This window comes from Manduca sexta, chromosome 25 (genome assembly GCF_014839805.1).
Source record: "Manduca sexta isolate Smith_Timp_Sample1 chromosome 25, JHU_Msex_v1.0, whole genome shotgun sequence".
NCBI lineage: Eukaryota > Metazoa > Arthropoda > Insecta > Lepidoptera > Sphingidae > Manduca > Manduca sexta.
In genome coordinates, this window is record NC_051139.1 from 7,250,444 (window position 1) to 7,271,624 (window position 21,181).

Genomic DNA, 21,181 nt, shown 5'->3' on the forward strand with positions numbered 1-21,181 from the left:
AAACAGATTAGATTTTTCTGTTTTAGCTGCTTTTAAAGTAATGGGACTAGAATATGTACCAAATAAAACGTTAAGGGCAAAGTTTTAAATATGAAGAATCAAACAAAATTGCGAAATGCCACTGACGTCAACTGACGGCTATAAATCGAACGCCAAATATCTAAACTTAAATTATTGAAAGGTAAAATTTGTTATGACCTTCAGCAAACGTAGTGGACACCCTCAAGCCAGGTGGAGTAACGATCTGCGAAGGTCACTGCTAAGAACTGGATGCGACAGGCCGAAGATGGGGTAAAATGGCCCATATTGGAGGAGGCCTATGTCCAGCAGTGGACAAAGATATAGGATGATGATGAAAATTCGTAAGATTGATAATTTTCAGTTGTGAAGCTACGTTATCCTTAAGTAATTGGTTTACGACATTTTTTATGTCAATATGTCTTTGACACAGGTGGAGTTGCGAGCAAAAGCAAGTAATAAACATAGTAGCAGATATGGTAGACATTTAAACCACTGATAAAAATATGATTCAATGTAGCGAAGTTTACCGTATCGGGCTGTTTAAAGAAATATTATGCGATTAAATTTTATTTACCGTCTTATTTACGTTTTAAAGAGTGTATTAATTGATAAAGACATTGTAAAAGAAAAAACCTTTAATTATTCATTAAAACGGACCAATGTAATAAACAAGTTACGTTAAAAACAAGTTTTTTTGTGTTGTGTAACCTCGGTATTATATTACTTTTGAACTTGCTCAGGTAATTTTTTGTACTTTTCGCAGAGTCGAATGAACAATTACAACAAATTGAGAATATTACACGGTTTTATTTCATTACCAGCCGTATGTACGTTTTAAAATTGGTCTACGAATTTAGTTATAATTAGAAACATTACTTTAAGAAAATTACAATATTATACGACTTATAGTTTAATTCGAAACATTTTTTTTATTATAACTATTATCATTGTTAAAATATTTTTTAGAAAAAGTTAAGTAATAAACACAACTGTAAAATGTTGCAAAAGCTGTATTTCATATTTTATAATTGATTTCTCAATACATAAGTAGGTACATAATCGAAATAATATCAAATAATCCTAATCTTTTACTAAATCTTAATCTTAAATAAATAAAAAAAAATCCTTAAAAAAAATAGAATTCACGTTTTCCTTAAAATATCATTTCTTTACTATGAAACAAACATCTCTCGTTACCGAGTAGAACATATCAACCGTTGACCCTTATGTAACCCCATTAAATGATAATTTAAAAATAACCTGATTGTTTAACTTAATTAATGTAAACATAAAAATCACAGTCCAAACTACTTTTAATGACATAGTAATTTCTTATAATATAAACATTTTTGAAATAATCATTGATACCTACATATTATTTTGAAAAATGATGTTAAACTACGAGGTCTGATAGAATCTTAAAAGACTTAACTATATTAGTAATAGAAGCAAAAAATAAGTCTACAAAGAATTTATTCTCCACACTGTAATCTCTAGGTAACGTTATAGCAGTAGTCCTTGAATGATAACAACCAAAAGATTAAGACCGCGATGGTCCCCTGCTATATAGGCCGATGAACCGGTAATAGCCGCGGGAACCGTTGGAACCATTCGTAGGATTGAGGTGGGAGATTCTAGAATTTTTCTCGCAAAGGACATTTAGATTAACCCGTGAAAGAATTGTCAGTAAGTTTCTAACCTAATTTGTGATAAGTATTGAAATAGATGATGCGAATATCATTTTACCGAGAAATAGAATTAATTGTGACATTATTGACAAGAAATTCAATATTAAATGCACTACATTATGTACTAAAAAATAGTGCCATTATAAGCGGTAATGTTTGACATAAATTTATTTTTAAAATTCCGTATCCTATGAAGTTTAATGGGACCATTTTTTATTACGAACTACGCGACAAAATAAGTGGCTGACAATTCAAATTATTTGACACAACTGTTTTTGACACAGATAGACAGATCGACGACAAGTTATTGCAAGTGGCACAAAAAAGACGAAGCAACTTGGCACATTTAGTAGAAGACTGCTTTTGTCCGACCATTATATTGAAATTTGAGACTTTCGGTAAGTTGTTCCACTTATGTTCGCTTTTTGCGCGTTCGTTCACGGAAGGGAATATTCGATTTTTATACCACGTTATCTAGCACAGATAAGATTCTGTTAATCTCTATGACGCAACTACAGTCGTATATCCTGCTAAATGCGTGAGATTCCACGCATTGCTTTATTTTCCTCAAAATTCTTAGATTTTTGCCGTATTTGCTTTCGTATTTCCGTTACTAGTTCCTTATAGATAAACAAGAATCACGCAATCACATTATCTATTGCTTGATAAATATAAATAATTCTAGAATATTTTATATCCTCAAAAAATTTTAATCCGATTCCAAATAATTTTACAATAAGCAAGCTAATTTGTCAACTGTTCTGAATATTGGGAATTGATTGAATTAGAATAGTCCTCTTATGTAACGTTACATAATGCTAATGCGGTCAAGTTAACGGTCATTTTTTTAAACATGAGATTCAAACTTAATATATACATCGATAACTTTTCGAATACATGTTACAATGTTATTTTACAATAATAAATCTTGGAATTTCCACATAATGCCACATTACTCGTATTACGAATGCCTGCAATGTTTAATGAGAAAGAAGACACCGACGTTTGACACTGCGGTGTATTCCTTCATTTCAATGTTATTCAAATGAAAAGGTTTTTTTTAGTTAAGAAACTAACGTCGAATTAAAACTTTGAATAGACGCCATAATGTAAATGAAGTAATATGAGATAAAAAATAAAATCATTTATGGCAGTACAAAGTTTTGTTTTAAAATGTATGTATAATGTGGTTCGAATGTCTATTCGCTTAGTGAATTCTATTATTTTCTTATTACAAGTAAAGGTTCATCTATTGGCAATTATTGAAAATATAAGTTTTATAACCACCCAACTACGTAGCATAAAGGCCGTAGCTAAACTGCCTGTTTACAATCGCTAACGCTAATAGGAAACAAGAAAAAATATGGCAATGACATAATCTAACCATAAATCTATCGCTAGAATATGTCATTCTCAAACATAACGTTAGCGTAGACATTGAAATAGAACTATTTTTGGATTTTATCATGTTTTTTATATCGTTTCAATGACTTAGCAGCCTTCATGGTCTCAGGGGGGACTGAGGTTGGTCGTCCTAAAAATCAAAGTTACAATATCTACTTACATTTTGCATTTTTTTTTTTATTTTTAGCTGTTGACGGTTCTAGAAAGGCTTCTTGGATAGAGCCTCATGTGTACATGATGTTTATACGTTTACTAATTTTCAAATTAAAGGATATAGAGCACTGAACATAAATTATGTATAAAAGTATGTATGTCATAAAAAATAAAACTAAAAGTTAACGAATCCCAATTCATTTTAATGATCAACAATTGAAGACCGATTAGAGGTATCCACCGTTTAATTAAACTCAATTGCACTTTAACCATAATTGAATTCTGTTGCAACATACAAAACCTTTTATATGAAACATAAGAATGCCATAACAAAGACAGATATTAGGAAAATATTCTTTAGAGTTGACCTTAACTACTGTATACAATTATTGGGAATATTGGGTATGTTATGTATTTAATTCCTCAATGTTTTTGTGAGCACCACGTACTTAAAGCATGCATATATTCAAGACTTCTTTGATATTTATAAACAAGTCGTATAACTTTCCATGAATCGTCTAAACACCGTTTATATATTTTTCGAATACATTATGAGCGCATTTCGGCACTAAATGCCACATTAAGTCAATTTATAAAATAAAAATACTGACTTTTTTAATAATAATTTTATGTTGAAGGCATGTTACAAACAATTCGAAACAAACTTTTTCAAGATTGCAATCAAAGTGGTTCAACGTTGTTCAACTCCGCGTCTGCTGGCATTTTGAGATCACGTTGTAAATTAAACTCGAAAAGTAAATGCAGTAACGTTTCACAGAACTGATAGCAATCTTGAGGTTTTTACAACTCATTCCATCCATCATGGATATCGAGACATATTTACCATTCAATATACCGTTCAAAACAAGACAGTAATAGACGTTGCACTCACCTTTTATTACAAGACGTCATCAGTTGCGTTGAGACATCCCACCTCTTGCACTTCTGAAACAACATAATATCAATAAAAAAATTGCAAAGAAACCAAGGTCTTTTCTTGTACATAAAATGTAATAATAAACGCAGCTGCCAATATTTTCGCTTCAAAGATGCCGAATTAACGTGTTTCATTCAAAATGTTATTTACAATGCTTAGCTCAGGAACAGCTGTGGGGCCGGTGGCAGTGTATTATTACACCCAATTCACAGGTAGAATATCGTACGATCCCACATCATCTTTCATTCTGAGTCGTAACGGTCGCGTGGATAAAAGAATTTTTATTATTGAAGACGATCATACTCAAACATCTTGCAATCGTAAAAAAAATATTAGGTGTACCACCTGTCTTATATTTGAGATGTTATAGTTGTTTTACATATTATAGTTATTTCTACATTATTATAAATCTGCATCAGTTGGCGTAGTGATAAATAAAATAAAATATTTGTCGTTGACCACGAACGAGATATCTTATAAAAGGTTATCGAAGAGATTTTCAAAGTGCATTAATTCATACGTGCGACTCGCGGCGAATCACAAGAACTGCACGTGTGTGCTTATTTATTAATTATATTGAATAGAGATAACGTAGAATAGATAACCTCGGCTGCAAACAATTATGAAAATGTATAATTATCCCTGTTATTCAATTAAATACTTAGAAAAAATAAGAAACAGAAATAATAAGAAATTCTGCGTGAAGATAGATTCAGTTTTATTTCGCAAACACTTAAATGAGAGAATTAAGTCACCTTAACTATGCGTAGATATAACTTAAGATGTGACGTATCTGTTAGATCAGCAATGAATCACATCATTTACAATTCAGGTCAAGAAACCTTGGAGCTGGACATTTCTTGTTAATATGTTGTCATTGTGATTTCCCTGTTTCGTATTGGGGAAATATCACTTGCCTTATGGATATCTAATACGTTTTGTGGTAACTCATTGTCAGTAGATATTTTATATAAATACTATTACGTATTTTACGCGCGAAAATATTTGCATAAATGGGTTTTCAGTTACGCATAGCAACAATGGTGTAGGCGCATTATAATTGATACTTCAAATAAGTAAAACTCAAGACAAGAAGACAATTGTATCAGTTAAAAGTACGAAACCCAGATATATTCAACATTTTATGCCGCTGATATAAAATATATTGTTAATATTGCAGATACAGTCAAGGTAATATAAGAAAATCAGGCAAATGGTTACTAGGAACTCTTTGACGCAAATTATTAAGGTAAACTTGACGTCATGAGACCGTCGTAACTGGACATGACAAGGTTAAAGATATGCGCGATAAAGATTTGATTTTGACCGGTGAGACAAATATATCAAAATTAATTCTTCGTCTCATGGTTTTAGAATTTGTTTTTGAATATTCAGAAATAAGCACTTTTGTATTTTGACTTCCGCGTTTAGTTTTCTGTTATATTATGTAGTAGACGAAAAATATATAAAAGAAAGTAAGGAAAATTTGGTTGACATCACCTGACAAATTTTGAAAAATCTTAAAACTGTTGTTTATTTGTGTTACAGTGGCGAAGGATGACATTTCCGAAAAGAAACCCGACACAACATATAGGTACTACTATGTATTCCTATTGTGGTTTATCATGAACCAAGCAACTGGTTTCTATACTTAGTGACAGTTAATACAAGCATTACCGAGAGCAATGCCAAAACAAATAGCAAACATAATGCAAACAGTGAACGTTAGCAGCACTATGAATCATGGAAGCAATCCTAGAAACTCTCATTAGCATAAAGAGTTTTCGCAAAGATGTAAAAGAATGTGCAAAGTATTATACCTAGTCTTGCCATAAATATTGTAATAAAGAAAAAAGAAAATTGTTAACTGCAAATAACATTTATTACTTTTACAGTGTGTCAGTTTAATACATAAATATAAAACAATTAAAAATATAAAAAGCTTATTCGAAGTGGTCTCCATTGGCTGCAATACAGTCCTTTAAACGATGAGGCCAGTTATCAATAGAAGCACGCACTCTTTCCATGGGAAAATTCTTCACTGCCAATCGTATAGATTGTTTTAGGGACTCCAAATTATCATGGCGTTTAGAGCAAGCTGTACTCTCTAAAACTGACCACAAATCATAATCCAGCGGATTAAGATCGGGACTAGACGACGGCCAGTCTTCAGCTCTGATGAAGTCCGAAACGTTCGATTCCAACCAAGACTGCGTGGACCGAGCTTTATGACCCGGCGCCGAGTCTTGCTGGAAGGACCATACTTGGTTATTGAACATGGTGATGTTAAGGGGCTTAACTACCTTCTCAAGAATGGTATCTTGATACACTTGTGCCGATGTTTTGATACCTTTTTTCACAAAAATATGGCTCAGTCACTCCTTCATAGCTAACACCCCACCAAACCATCACTGAAGTCGGATAATGTCCACGTTGCACTCTGTCGACTAATTGGGAAGCTTCCTTAGAGCTTTGAGCATAAATACGGTCATTTTGTTTGTTAAAATGTTGCTCAATTGTAAAAATTTTCTCATCCGTAAACAAAATTTTTCTGTGACCTCCCTTTGCGTACCGCTTCAGTAGTTGTTTCGATTTTACCACCCTATTCTTCTTTAAATTATCAGTTAAGAAATGGCCAGTGCGTCTCTTATAGGCTGCAAGTCCTAAGTCATCTTTTAAAATACGCGACATGGTTCTAGGTGCTATCTTCATTTCCCGAGATAAAATCTTTTGCTTTCGGACAGGATTTCTTCGAATTCTTTCCCTTACTGCTTTGACCACCTTTTTCGTACGAACACTACGTGGACGGCCAGATCTTTTTCTGTCACAAACAGAGGAGGTCTCATTGTACCTATTAATAGCCCGGTACACAAACATTTTACTAATACCAAGTGTATGGAGAGTTTTAAAAATTGCATTTGGCTCCATACCTACTTTGTGTAATGCTATCACAGCGATTCGGTTCTCTTTATCACCCCACACCATTTTAATATCGCAAAATATTTTACAATGTATTGGCGCCAAAATGAGAAAACACAATGAACAATCGTATAAAAATGACAGATTCGAAATTCAAATGTAATATTTTTTTATAATTAAGTGTAACAGTATTTATGGCCAGACTAAGTATATGCGTTAATACTTGGGTACGAAATGGAGCAATAATGCATAATTGTGAAGAATAAATTACTTTGCAGCTAGTTAATACAATACAGTTAATACATTACTACTTAAATATAATAGAATTGCATCCACGTTGTAAAACAAAAAAAATAAACACGTAAATTTTCACTTAGAAGATCCAAACAGGTATGCAATATATTAATTATGATGTTTATACAGAGACGTCTTTTTACGAAGTTACCAACCAACTACAAATTATAATAGCATCTGGCTTTGTAGTTAGTTAAAATAACGGTTTATACGAACCGCTGCAAATACCGTACGGGATATAAACCAAAAGTGGCGTGGAGCTGCACCGAGAAGCAACCAAATTGGGATATTATAATGTTCACGCGAAATGAAGGAATATGTAGCGATAACCTATTTGATTAGCTGTATTTGCGAATTTAAAGCTGCACGTGTGTTCATGTTTTATATTTAATACTTTCGTTATTCGTATGTACTTTTTTATGGCATAAAATGCATAATGGATTGCCTTTGTTGGTCTATCTCTTTCATTGCAATACTCGGAATGGAAAGATAGACTCAGATAGTTAATGGGCACAAATGCATTTTAAAGATAACACCATCTGCGTCCTCATTTCCTAGTTATTAGCATTCGGCGCGTTATTACCACAATAATATTTGTTCACCATTTGCAAAATTCTCATGATATTACCCAAATGATAATGAAAAAAACGGCACCATCCGTTTCGTGTCCACAACCACTTCCCGTTTCGCATTACCGTTAACATGCGATACTGTTCTAGATTGGTAAACTAGTCTGCCAAAATACATGAACCAAATTTTTGTTGTCAATTATTATGAAGAAAAATAAGTTCAAGTTCAAGGTCAACCATGTTTAAAATTTTATTACTTCATGATACAATGTTTAGATGGAGAGTAGGTTCAAGGTCACTTTCTTTATTACTATTACCCGACTACATATGCTTTCTACCACAAAAAGATAGTTGCTTTGATCTTAAAATGATTTATGGAATACGTAGATGAGAAGTTATATCTCTTACATGTGTAGACGTAATAATATTCCTTCCACAAGCCTTAAACGAGTTTTTGAAGCAAGATGTCGTAATTTGTTCTTTGAACCCTTCGTCGTAATGCAGCCATATTATTACATACAAAACGAAGTCAGAGAAAAGCTAGACCACAATTACAATAATAATAAAGGTACGTGAAACGGGTAAACTGTTTCATAACAATTATGATTCTAACTGCATTAGTCCCTAGCCACCATCACCTAGATATTTCTCACGCTTGACACAAATAATTCAAACAATTGAAGAGTGTTAGTCAATGGTAGACTTGCATCGACTGTCCTGGGTGAAAGTAACTTTGCAAATAATAATCGTGTGGGTGGTATTTGCAAACCAGATCATACAGATGTCAGTCAGGAGCTGACAAAATGTATAAGTGAATTAATATGACCGATATCACGATGCAGAGCGGATGAAAAACATTATGGAGAATTTATATTAGAATTTATGCTCAAATCTCGGTTTGGTTTCCCACTGTGGAAAATTATATGAATTGATTTGAATGGGACAGCATAAAGGTATTTATTGCGTGTAATCTTATCACTAGAAGTGACTAAAAGATAGGGTTTTTCACTAGAAATACTGACTAAATTAAATATATGCTATATTCATTCCTGTTAGAAATATACTTCAATATAATTTTATCCAAACACTGCGCTATAACATAGTATGTACTAGAATTCTTCAATGATATGTAAATTACATGCAGACAGATTAGGCCACCGGAAAACACTTGCGTAGTAATGGTACCTGATCAGTGTAGACACACACGGTGATTTAAAATGCATATTTAACAGATGCTATTTAAACAAATATATGACCAACTGGTGATCATATATTAAACACACGTACAGTATTGCAAATCTTTTAAATACAATGTACATTATTAATGCAAACGATGACCAAATTAATGGAAAACGTTTTAAAATGAATGACACGGTGTATATTTAATGTTATAAACAATGACAATATGTCATCAAATTGTTGCAGTTCAAATTTAATGGAGCATTTATGCGTTTCAAATATGTGCATACATTCTATTAAATCTATTACGGTAAGGTCCAAAGTTGCAATTAAATGTACTTACCCAACATCATTTAAATATTAGATATGTGTTATTAACAATTGTTATAAAGACGTTTGCTTTATTGTTATATCCAATGTTATACTTCCAGCTAAACATGAAGTGACTACCCGGATTCTTAGTTTCCATTTTATTTTAGATAAGTACATAGCCGTTAAACGAATTGTTACTAAGCTATAGCTTCATGCAGTTTCAAAGCCGCTAGAGCTGGCTGGCATGAAATTAGACGTATTTGCGGTTACTTGTCCTAACGCATTAGCGCGTAAATTGCACGCAAATGCAGCAACGTAATCCCATGTGGCCGATACTCATTAACTAGCACAACTATGCGCGGGCCGTCGTGGGAAACTGACATCATCTGCACTGTCTCGAGACACTTCGTAACGCTTCATTCCAGAATTGAGACGTAAAAAGTTCCAAGTTTTTATGAAGGAATCACGCTTTACTTTATTTTAAACCGTTTTAAGGATCGTTTCGGCTGCAACAGTCACGCTCTTAGATTCAACTACGTTGGGACATTTCTAATATCTATTAATAAATGCGTGTCGTAATACTATAACTTCCTGTCTAGTCTTTATCTAATCTATGTGGTATTACGATCGTAGAACATTTGATGTTATAAAATTGCGCAATTTCAAGGTTAACATTATTGCAGAAGTGTGTCAACTATTTAATATTTTAGTCAAAAGTAACATATTTGAAAAATAAGTATATAGATTGAATTTTCCTATTTGTTTTGTTCAATTGCCGTGTCAAGGCCTCGTAGAAGTAGGGTTTAAGTGATAATAGGATTCTTAATAACGCTTTAGCTCGTAGTTACAATATTACAGCTAATATGCTAACATATGTATAACTCCTAAAACTTTCTTCCATTGAAGGTTATATTTTTATGAACATTTTGATTCTTATCATCACATGGGAAGATACCGAAAACTATGACGAATTGAGTGGTCGTAAAGTACTATTGGATATGGTAAACATCTAGTATTACCAAAAGCCAAAGGCAAACATAGATAACAGGTTGTCCACAAGGTCCTCAAGGATAGATCTTGTCAGTTTGTTGGCTTTGAGGATGAAGTTTTAATAACCAAAGGTGACATTGGAGAGTCTGTGACAGTAAGTAAAAACGTCAGTTTAAAATTGGTTTATGAAAAGTTACAAATGAGATAAAATAAATATATCTGGACATTTCACACTTAACAAGGTAAATTAATCGTGAGATTTTGCAAGCTTGCTGAATAATAGATCATAAATTAAATCGGTTGTGTTTTGTAGGTATGTAATGAAATATGTACCCTTGTTATTTGCGGTGGGGCATTAATTAGAATTTTCCTTTTAATTCGTTCTTTCAAAGAATTTGTTTATTTAAGTAATATTCCAAACACAATATTTATTCCCTTTGTTTTTAAAATGAATTCACGAGAAGAATTGTTACTATTATTAGTTTATTTTTCCTTATTAGTGCTATTGCAACACAGATTCTGAGTATAGCGTTTATTGCATCTTTCCTCAGCTTTATCCTTAAAATTTTATTTAAATGTTTAAAGATGACGAAAGATCTGAATCATATCCTCAAATGTTACATACATAACAAAATTCAAAAAGTATTTCGCGGCTGTTGATTCACTTTTGTCTCCGGACACAATAACTACTACCCACTTATGTTTGGCTCAAAACTTGCCAAAGTTTTTAAGCACCCTTTTGAATATTAACAGTGAATTCATACCTTCCATGAATGCCATCAAATTACTCATAATGACATCACACATGCAAATGAGATTGGCGTCGAACACTTTCAATTACATAACACCACGTCATTGACATTCAAACACCAGTAATATAATTTGATATACTAAATAAGTTCAACCCGATCTGGTTTTAGTATATCTTAATGTATCAAAGTAATAAATAGCTCCGGTTTAGATAAAAGATTTCGATCAAATTTACAAGTCTATTTTTAAGAAAAAGGATGTGATATGACACTGTTCAAAATGTGTGCCGTCCTGTGTTAACGTCCTTGTATTTTTATTACGATGACATTCTGATAGATTTAAATAGTGGCCAAATAAGGGTATCGATTAAACGATTCTGCTACGAAATTGCATTTGTCTATTTCAGTTGATGCATTTAAAATTTGCGTTAAATATTTAAGAAAATAATTTACCAATTATTGAATATATTTTTTTTTAATTACATCCATTTCTTTCAGTTTACCAGTATTCTTTTGTTTCACTTCTTGTACAGATTTTTTTTTCATATGTTCATAAGGCAAAGTTATCTGGGATTTTCCTAATTTGCCACACATGTCCACTTTATTAACATTGTTTTAGACGGTATGCGCTAAATCGAGCCCTTAAATTATTCGTTAACTAAATTGTGGGTAGAGGCAAAAAAAGGTCGAAGCCAAGGGCCAAGCGAAGGCCGAAGTACAAAAGGGACCTCAGTGTCGGAGGTCTTGTAAATAGAATGTAAAGGAAACGATTTTTTGTCGGATCAGGCGTCGGCGTGTCCCTGGCAGGTAGGAATCCGAGAATTTCTCTAGCTGTGTGCTCACTCGATATTATCTCGGTACTTACGAGTACAAACTTTGCTATCTTGGAGTGTTTGCGCAAATACTGGCTTGCCGGCATACGTGACCATGCTGCGCTGCGCAAAGCTATAGTTTTCATGTTTTTTTTATCAGTGTAGCCATCGCGTGCCTAGATTCTAGTACTCGTTTTATATAGCACTTATGATTCAGTGAATTAAATTGCACAAAGGCCACTGTGACGACTTGTCGGAGATTTTGATAGTATACATTCACGCTTAGCAACACCTCATTTTAAGATTTGAATATTTTATTCAAATCGTCTTTCTGAATCGTACGATAACAATTAACATTTTCAATAACGTTTTATTTATACATTATTTAGATAATTTATATTCTTCTTTTTATAAAATGTTGTATATTTATTTACTTTATAGAAGAAAAGGTAAATAAAACCTATCATACTGTAGTTTTTGTTGGAATTTCAATATTAAAGTACAAATAATTAATCTATATTATTCTATATTTATCTTATGAGAAACCTTCGTGTTTCATATTTATCTATGTCATTTATGTAGTTTATAGTTGTAGGTTGCTGTCACGTAAGCCTTTCAAGTGATTGACGAAAATATAAAATTTAAATATAATTTATTCAGTTTTTGTCTGTAACCTTATTTCCCATAGTTTTGCCCTATTGACAATTATTGAATACTATTAAAATTATTTAAGACTCCATAAAGTATAAAGAAATATGCATCATTTATATCATATTGGAACACCCCGATGGCGTAGATACTTCAGCACTACAATCCTACTGTAATACAACTATATCGGTAGGATTGCATTGCTGAGGTATGAGGTTCGATTCCTGAGTCGAGCAAAGATAAAATACAAACCATTTATAGGTTCATAACATTTCGCTATAACTCATCTCTAAATCAATATGCCAAGCATGTAAGTATTTGTTTATTTAATGCATTAAGATAGCACAAAAATAAATAATGTCTAAGTGCTTCAAACCCGGTTAATCGGTCATGCCGATCATTAACTAGTTTACGGATTGGATATGTGGTATACGCAATAGAAATTATACGATATAGTACCTATTACTAACCGATATTGACTGCTGTGCTAAGCCCAAAAGCGGTATCTCAAAATAAAGACCATATCTTGATTTTTATGTCGTCAAATAGCTTAAAGAAATACCCACCCAATGAACTCACCTAAATAATATTGTTAAAAAAAACCTTAAAAGAGTTTCTCTATCTCATTTTTACATACAAAACTATAAAACTATATGACATACCGCTTTTGCGCTTAGCACGACTAATATGGTAGGGTAAAAATGTTTTAATAATCGTATTAGAAGTTTTATTTTCGTACAAAAAATTAAATATTTCAGTATTGTAACACTAAATCTATATGTATAAAAGAAAGTTGTTTTAGTTACACTATTTATAACTCAAGAACGGCTGAACCGATTTGGCTGAAAATTGGTAGGGAGAAATCTTAGAACCAGGAGACGGACATATACTTTTTATCCTGTTCCAACGGGACGTGACATACAATATGGTATACCAAAACGAAATTTGGTATGGAGATAGTTTAAGACCCTGGGAAGGTTGTAGGCTACTATCCCGGGCAAATATATAGTCGGACTTTTATCCCGGATAACACATTCACACGGGGGAAGCCGCTAGCAAGCTAGTTAGATAAAAAAATACTTTTTAGTTGACAATAAGTTGCAATGCTTGTGTAATTTATTTTGCCGTTTTCCGTAACCGTCACAGAAGGTCAAGTGATAAACAAAACGATCATCAGTGAGCCCCCACCAGCAAACGCAGTTATGTACTCAGGACCCCGTCTCCAACATTTAACGTAATGTACCCTCCGTATCCTGACGGTGAGAACGGGACAACAAAATTCAATCGCACAGTTAATAAAATACCTATTCTTTTTTTTTACTGCCTTGAATGAGACGAGCTTGCAGTTTGCCTGATGCTAAGCGGTATGACCGCCCATAGAAAGAAGAAACACCACCAAACACTGAATTACAAAGTATTGTTTGGTATTCCACTGCGCTCGGCCTCATGAGACATGAGATATTAAGTTTTATTGTGTCGACTTGCTGCAATGTCCTTCAAATCAGTACACAACAGTGAATACACACATAGATATTGCGGTGGTACACTACCCAGGCGGACTCGCATACATGAGAAACCTACCACCAGTTTTTTGTGTATTAGTAGTATTCATGTCTTTTATGTATATTTTATTTATTTATTTGCACTTCATATACAAAAATTGTACATAGGCGGACTTAATACCATAGGCATTCTCTCCAAGTCACCTTAGGGTGGATCAGAAATAATTTCATATTTAAATACACAATTAGCAATATACAATATATTTATAAACGCCGGTCAATGTGACACGTATTTTTGTAACTGCTGTCATAGTCTACCCACACAATACGTGTCGAAAATATGCTTTTGTTTAAATGACATTAGAAATATATAAAATATTATTTCGATAAGATTGTATTGTTTTTATTGAACGTTTCGTGATATTGTATTGAATATACTATAAAATTAGTAAACCTGTTAATGAGTCACATAAAAGTCGCTGTTTTATGAGGTCATCTGCATGTTTCTAACATTAAATTATATTTAAATCACATTTCCAACATAAGTGAAAATTAACATAGAACCTTGTAGCATTGAGCCCCTGATATATCCAACTGCAACATAGTAATTAGAAGAAGCCATATTTATTGGAACAATTGATTGTAAAGCATCGTACTATTATGCCAATCACGCATCGATTCACAAATGCAATGTGAAACAATACACGCTTACTTATGCTCTGATGCAATGTCTATGATTACTGCTACAGCTAATGCATTTGGAATTCAATATTCGAATAATAATTTTGATGGATGTTGTGGCCTTCAACCCAATTCTGGGCGGTGGTCTACGGCACCTTAGGCAGAAGACCTGTACGATATTTAAAATTAAATGATATGAGATCAATGCTTGCCTAGAGACCAATATTTTATGTCTTATTTGAATAGTATTATTTTAATCAGTTTATCGTTTAGATTTTAATATATTTTTTTTATAATTAAATCAAAATAAGTTTTTTAATCCACAAATTTTGATTTTATTTATTAAAGTTAACTAAAATCTGAAACATTATAAAGAACAAATTAAGTTCGGTATCTCCTAACACGCTAATTAAGATGGAATCCTTAACTTTTTGACACGCTTTGAGCAGAAGAATGTCCGACAAAATAATTTGGTTAATGGAATTTCATCTCTTATTAGGATCGTATAAGGCTTTCTATAGTTTGCAAGCATCGGTTCCAGCTATTATTGTCGTTTGTGTTAACGTAACTTCTTTGAAAACATTTTTTTTGTTCTCTCTATTACCTGGGAACGTTTCAATAAATATATAATATTTTATAGGTGATGTACGTAGTAGACATTAGATTATAGGTATAGATAACTGCAAATTTTGCTAAGAAACTACTGCAAAATATTGCTAATTCATAAGTAAAAGCTGAAAGAATAAGGTTACTATGCCACTGTATTAGCAGATTTATATAAGATCAATGTAGGTAGACATATCATAATTATGAACTATTTAAAAATAAATACTTTATTGATCACGTAAGCAAGCAAAGTTGCAAATATGATACGTCAAAACAAGTTAAAATAATAGTAATTATTACTAAATTACATTGAAATTAATTATGTAACTACGGACATTTCAAAATAGGGATAAAATTAATAAATAAAACACAAGGTAAACCGAAGAAGACAGCTCCGGCTGGCAAAGTAAGGAAAATAAAAAGATAACGCATCGTGGTCCTCACCGGTGAGGACGATGTGCGCCCTAGCCTAGCTAACCTCCCAACTTTTGAATAGCTATCTAAGTGATGACTACCCGAAGAGGAAAAGTAGAAAGAAACTCCAGGCTTTCTTTTTGTCTTCAATTACCTTTTTTTAAGTCCTTTATATATAAAGTTAAATTTATTGTACACACGTTTATTACAAGAACAACGGTACATTATATTTTCCGACATTCTTGTAAAGACATTGTCCTCAATCTGTGACGTCTTTAAAAATATTTAATCACGGCTGACTAATGAAATAATGACTACTCTAAAACTAAACTTAACATTAACCAAACTAGCTGAATGAAATGTAACTTAAATTTATAATAATTCATTAATTTATTAGAAGGTGAAGCCACGAACTCACCTCAGTCTCGAGTATATGGGGCAGCCACTCGATAGTATGCATGCATTGATATCAAATAGCGGTAAAAGTACTACTGTGTGAACTGTGGTCGTAGAACCTTGGTCACAAATGCGGAAACTAAATGTACTCTAACTCACCCACATCACACTACATAAAAATCAAGTCGCCTAAACACTTTTGTGCTCTTCCAAATTCCTTTTAAATAAATAAAAAGGGATTTACATCACACAAAAAAAGGAATTAAATTTAACCTCTATAGGCCATTTGAACTTTTGAATTTGTTTAGCTGCATGCAAACTGGCCGATGCAGCTTAAAGATTATACGAAATCTTGACACTTATTGTAAATGTTTTAAGGCTTTTGATGGTTTTGTGTTAAAAATAGAAACATTTATTGTATAAGTCACAGGAAGTATTGAAGCAAGAAGCGTTTTTATTGATACCTTATTTTTGAGACAGTTAATAATTACATTATATTTCAATTTTGGAAGGAATCGTGACGTAAAAAAAACACAATTTTTATCATCCTAAAGTATAAACCCCTATCGGGTTCAGCTTCCAGATACAGAAATATATAGTCTTATCATGTCTGAAATACTTCTTTAGCTAAGATAAACATGAGGAATCAAAAAAATTAATTGTCAATGGTCGCTATACGCGTGGCCCCACTTTAATTTACGAGTAGTTCGATATCTGGATACATATTTTAAAAGTTCTAAACTGACCTTTGATACAATGTATAAAAGGTGTTGTGAAATGCATCTCTTAAGTTAAGTGCTTCTAAAATATCCTTGATCATTTTAGAGAGGAAATTAATTTCGACATCCTATTGATAATCTTGACCATCGCAATAAGTATTCAATAACTTTTCTTCTTTGTTATTAATAATTCTGAATAAGTTAAGGGTGATTTTCGCGTGCAAAAGATGTTCGACACACAAACTTCAATTATTCCATATGACGTCCTTCGTATTCAGTAACGCGTTGTATTATTGCGACGACCCTTTTTGCATTAAGGGATTTATGGAACACTACCCCAATGTAAGCAATGCGGGTTATTCAAAAATTAATTTAAACCAATTTAATTTTGCACCAGTACTATTAATAGGGAACCCGGAGACTATCCACGACATTGACGGGAAGATTGTATAGATCTTCTGTATTGAATGATTCTTCAATCAAAATAGCTATTGCACCATCTTTTGTATTGTTATCGTAAAGAATCTAAATTAATTTAATCTTTGAATGAGTTGCGGTAAGTTTACGCAACACGTTAACTAATAGTCAATCGTGCGCATCATTACGTTTGGAATGGTGTATAACGATTTTTTCCTTAGTATCAAAGTATATTAGAATAAGTATTTTGACGGTAATTTAAACAACGGAAAGAATACCGATTACTTCACTAACAGTTGAATAAATATCATTGTTATATTTAGGTGTTTTGTACTCAATTTAGATTGCGTTTTTTATAATAAAACAGAATTTAAACAATCTTACATAATTCGAATTTAGAACACAAAGACGATATATAATATATAACAGAGATAAAAATATCTTTACTCGATACAAACAAGCTGAACAGCAACAACAGCTGAACCAAACCAAGTTGTCACACGAATTATATAACGTTTCGCAGACGTAACGACTTTCTATATTTTGATATATCAGTTGATCGCAAGGTCATCGTACGGGTATAGTCTATTTCCTAGTTTCAGAACTTCTCTAGGTACTAACAATACTCGTTCCGCCCACGTCACGCACTCTCCAATCATTTCTTGTTTTCCAATAAAGTTGGAAACAGAGCCGCGGTCGCGAGTGACCGCAGCTGGACAGGGCTGCCAGTTGTGCTGATTTAGTTTGATTTGTTCCAGTTTGGAATGTTCTAGACTTGTTTGTGACAGCGAAATAAACGGTTTCAATATAATAATGTACATATAAATATTATTTTTATATGTTTTACGTAATCTTTACGAATTTTATGTATTTTAATTATTTTTGCACTTAAATTAATAAAAAACAATAACATTAATTAAAATGTATTTTAATTAATGTTATTGTTCACTCTTTCCATACCTGTGTTATTTATTAGTGGAAACTTCGCTGGATTCTGTAACATATTCTTTTATTATTTATATTTGATATTTTCTGTTTGATTCCCAAATATTAAATAAAATTAAAAATCGCAAATAAAAAAAAAATAAAAAAATTTGTCGATAGAATCGTGACTATGGGAATAGATTTTAACCCAAATTCTAATTTCGTTCATGAATTACACTTAATTTACTTTAAAATATATCAAAAATTAGTTTGAAATAGTATAATACAAATTTAAAATTTGGGACAGTTCTATGCAAGATCAATACACGTACAAATGCATGGATACAGTCCTATTTGAAGTCAAATCGTTCTGATCATAAATGAATGTATGTCTATATGTGTTTAAACCAATGTATTGAAATCAAAACGCAATAAACGCCAGGTCGATAATACGGTCAGTCGATTAGATATCCGCGAGTTAGCCTCGTCATTTCACACAATAAATGCCATATCATTTGGAGAGCAGATGACGGGTCTATTTCCTTAACACATTTACTTGCAGTATGCACAGGTGTTCAGTTCAATGATATTGAATCTATTAAATGCATACTTTTTTTTAAAGCTAAAGTCTTCTTAACTATTTTATACATCCAGTGAATTATTATAGATGGATCTATGGCTTCTATTCTCGATAGTCCTCGTGAGATAGTCTCAGTTGCAGAGTTCTTGCAAGAGTAAAAAATCAGATTATACAGAGGTTCGACTCTAAGAAGGCTTGCAGGTTTTATAAAGCTAAGTTTCAGCCTTCCGTTCGTCTAAAAAATACACAGTAGCTAATAAAACTATATGTTTATGCATGGTAAAACATAAGCAGTAAGTAAAGGTATAGAAGCATTTTGTTTACATTTTTCAAGAGACATTAATATAATCCTGGACATTTTTTTACTTTATAAAATTCTGATGAACATGCTCCAAATATATAGTTTTATTTAACGCAAATCAGCACAATTTCGATATTTGTTTTCTATTGATATCAAATAATGATATAGATGCCGGTAGCACGATTGGGAATATTTACAATTTACACAACCAACAACCGTATTTACTGCCAAAGTGCGTGCACAAAGTGCGGTTTCAAAGTAATCATCGCCTACGCCCTGTGGGCGTTCAGTTTCCTATAACCATTCCCTGTCTACAGATGCTCATTTGTTACAGAGAAGTTTTTTCCTTATACAATATTCGTAATGAATGTAAAAAAGGCAAATGCGGAAAACGTATTATTAGTCAAAATAATCCTTGAATACAAAGGAAAGGACAAACATTTCGAAAATACTATTAAAAACTTGGAATCAAAAAAAGTTATAAAAATATAAGGAAAATAGATCTGGTACCGTACTCTAACCATAAAATATAAATACAAAATTATTATCAATAAAAATATCACTGTTACTAATCACGAACTGAACTTTAATAGGATTTTAACGTCTTTTTTTGCATAACCTGCCAACCCATTCGTGCATAAAAAATGACATGAAATTATTTTATTAAAATATGCACCGTCCAAATATACTGGAAATAACTAACATTCGATAGCTAACTTTCGTAAAGATCAAGATCAACTGTCAAGGTTATGTAAGAATAAACAAAAAGTACCCACAAGTGCCCGAGTTATAAACATTATTATCTATAGCTACAAAATTGTTACATTGTCTGTACATTATTTGAACTGATTGGTATCTAAATTCGATAAGATTTTTTGTCGTATATTCGATTCAGTTAATAGTGGTCTGAATTAGGTAGCACTGATAATTTTAAATGTTTGTTTCTACTATTTATTAAGTAAATAAAGATTTTGATAATATTTTCGCATATTCTATTGAAAGAATTGAATGTGTCCAACATACTTTCAAGAATATCGAGTAACCTCAGTTAAACACCTTTAAGTTCTCAAATGGGTTTTGAATTAATAATACAGTTTGACCTCTCGAATAAGGCACAATCGTTCACTAGGGAGCGTTATATGCGGGCAGAATATCTACGCAGTCGCGAGCAAAAGCCAGTGTTAAAATTAAAAAAACATACACGCGTTCGATTTAGAATACGTACTCGTTTAATGTAGAATTTTTCTTTCAACATGTAGGCACGTGCGTGCGTAGTAATTTGTACAGTTTCCGCAAAAATAACTGAACGAATTCAAAACTTATCATATAAGTTTAATAAAAACATACGTACTTTTTCTAATAGGTATCGAAAATAATTAAGATGCTTCTTAATTTATTCAGTAGAGAAAAAAAATGATAGAAATTGTCAGGTAGATAGGCATTTTGAATTTTGTTTAGCTAATTTTGTGCCTGACCGTACTTTAATGTTTACATGTTCGTATAGAACTCCAAAGCCAAGGTTGGGATATGATTAGCTAATACCGGGAAGGGAAGCGAAGTTTCCTTTAAACTATTTTGATTTTACGTTCACAAAAGTACCTAAGCTCATATGGGAAATTATATAAAAAGGTATATTAGGAATAAACATCGATATATATGTACTAAGTACGTACAAGATTTGGCTTTCCGAACATTCGCTGTGTTCAACTGAATTGAACTACAATCCATTCGAACCGACTTTAGTATGGTCAAAATTGATAGCTTGTGGTTATGGAATAAATAAATAAACAAGCCTTTATTTTTACTACTTACATACATTTCATAGGACATACAGAACAAGGTTTTTTTTAACATTATATTAGGCAGAGGAGATGAAAATAGATATTAACTATTTACATTTCTCCTTACTTATCACATCACGTATTATTCCAAAATATCACTCCGATAAACATATGTCTTATCAAAA

General features: G+C 32.3%; 1 protein-coding gene across 1 annotated transcript in view; it reads right to left on the bottom strand.

Moving 5' to 3' along the window:
- Window positions 1–21,181, bottom strand: part of LOC115441695 (protein windpipe) — a 53,037-nt gene that overhangs the window by 16,958 nt on the left and 14,898 nt on the right. The window contains exon 2 of the mRNA XM_030166584.2: window positions 4,159–4,211. The gene's annotated coding sequence lies outside the window, so the exon portion shown is untranslated. The remainder of the gene's footprint in view (window positions 1–4,158; window positions 4,212–21,181) is intronic.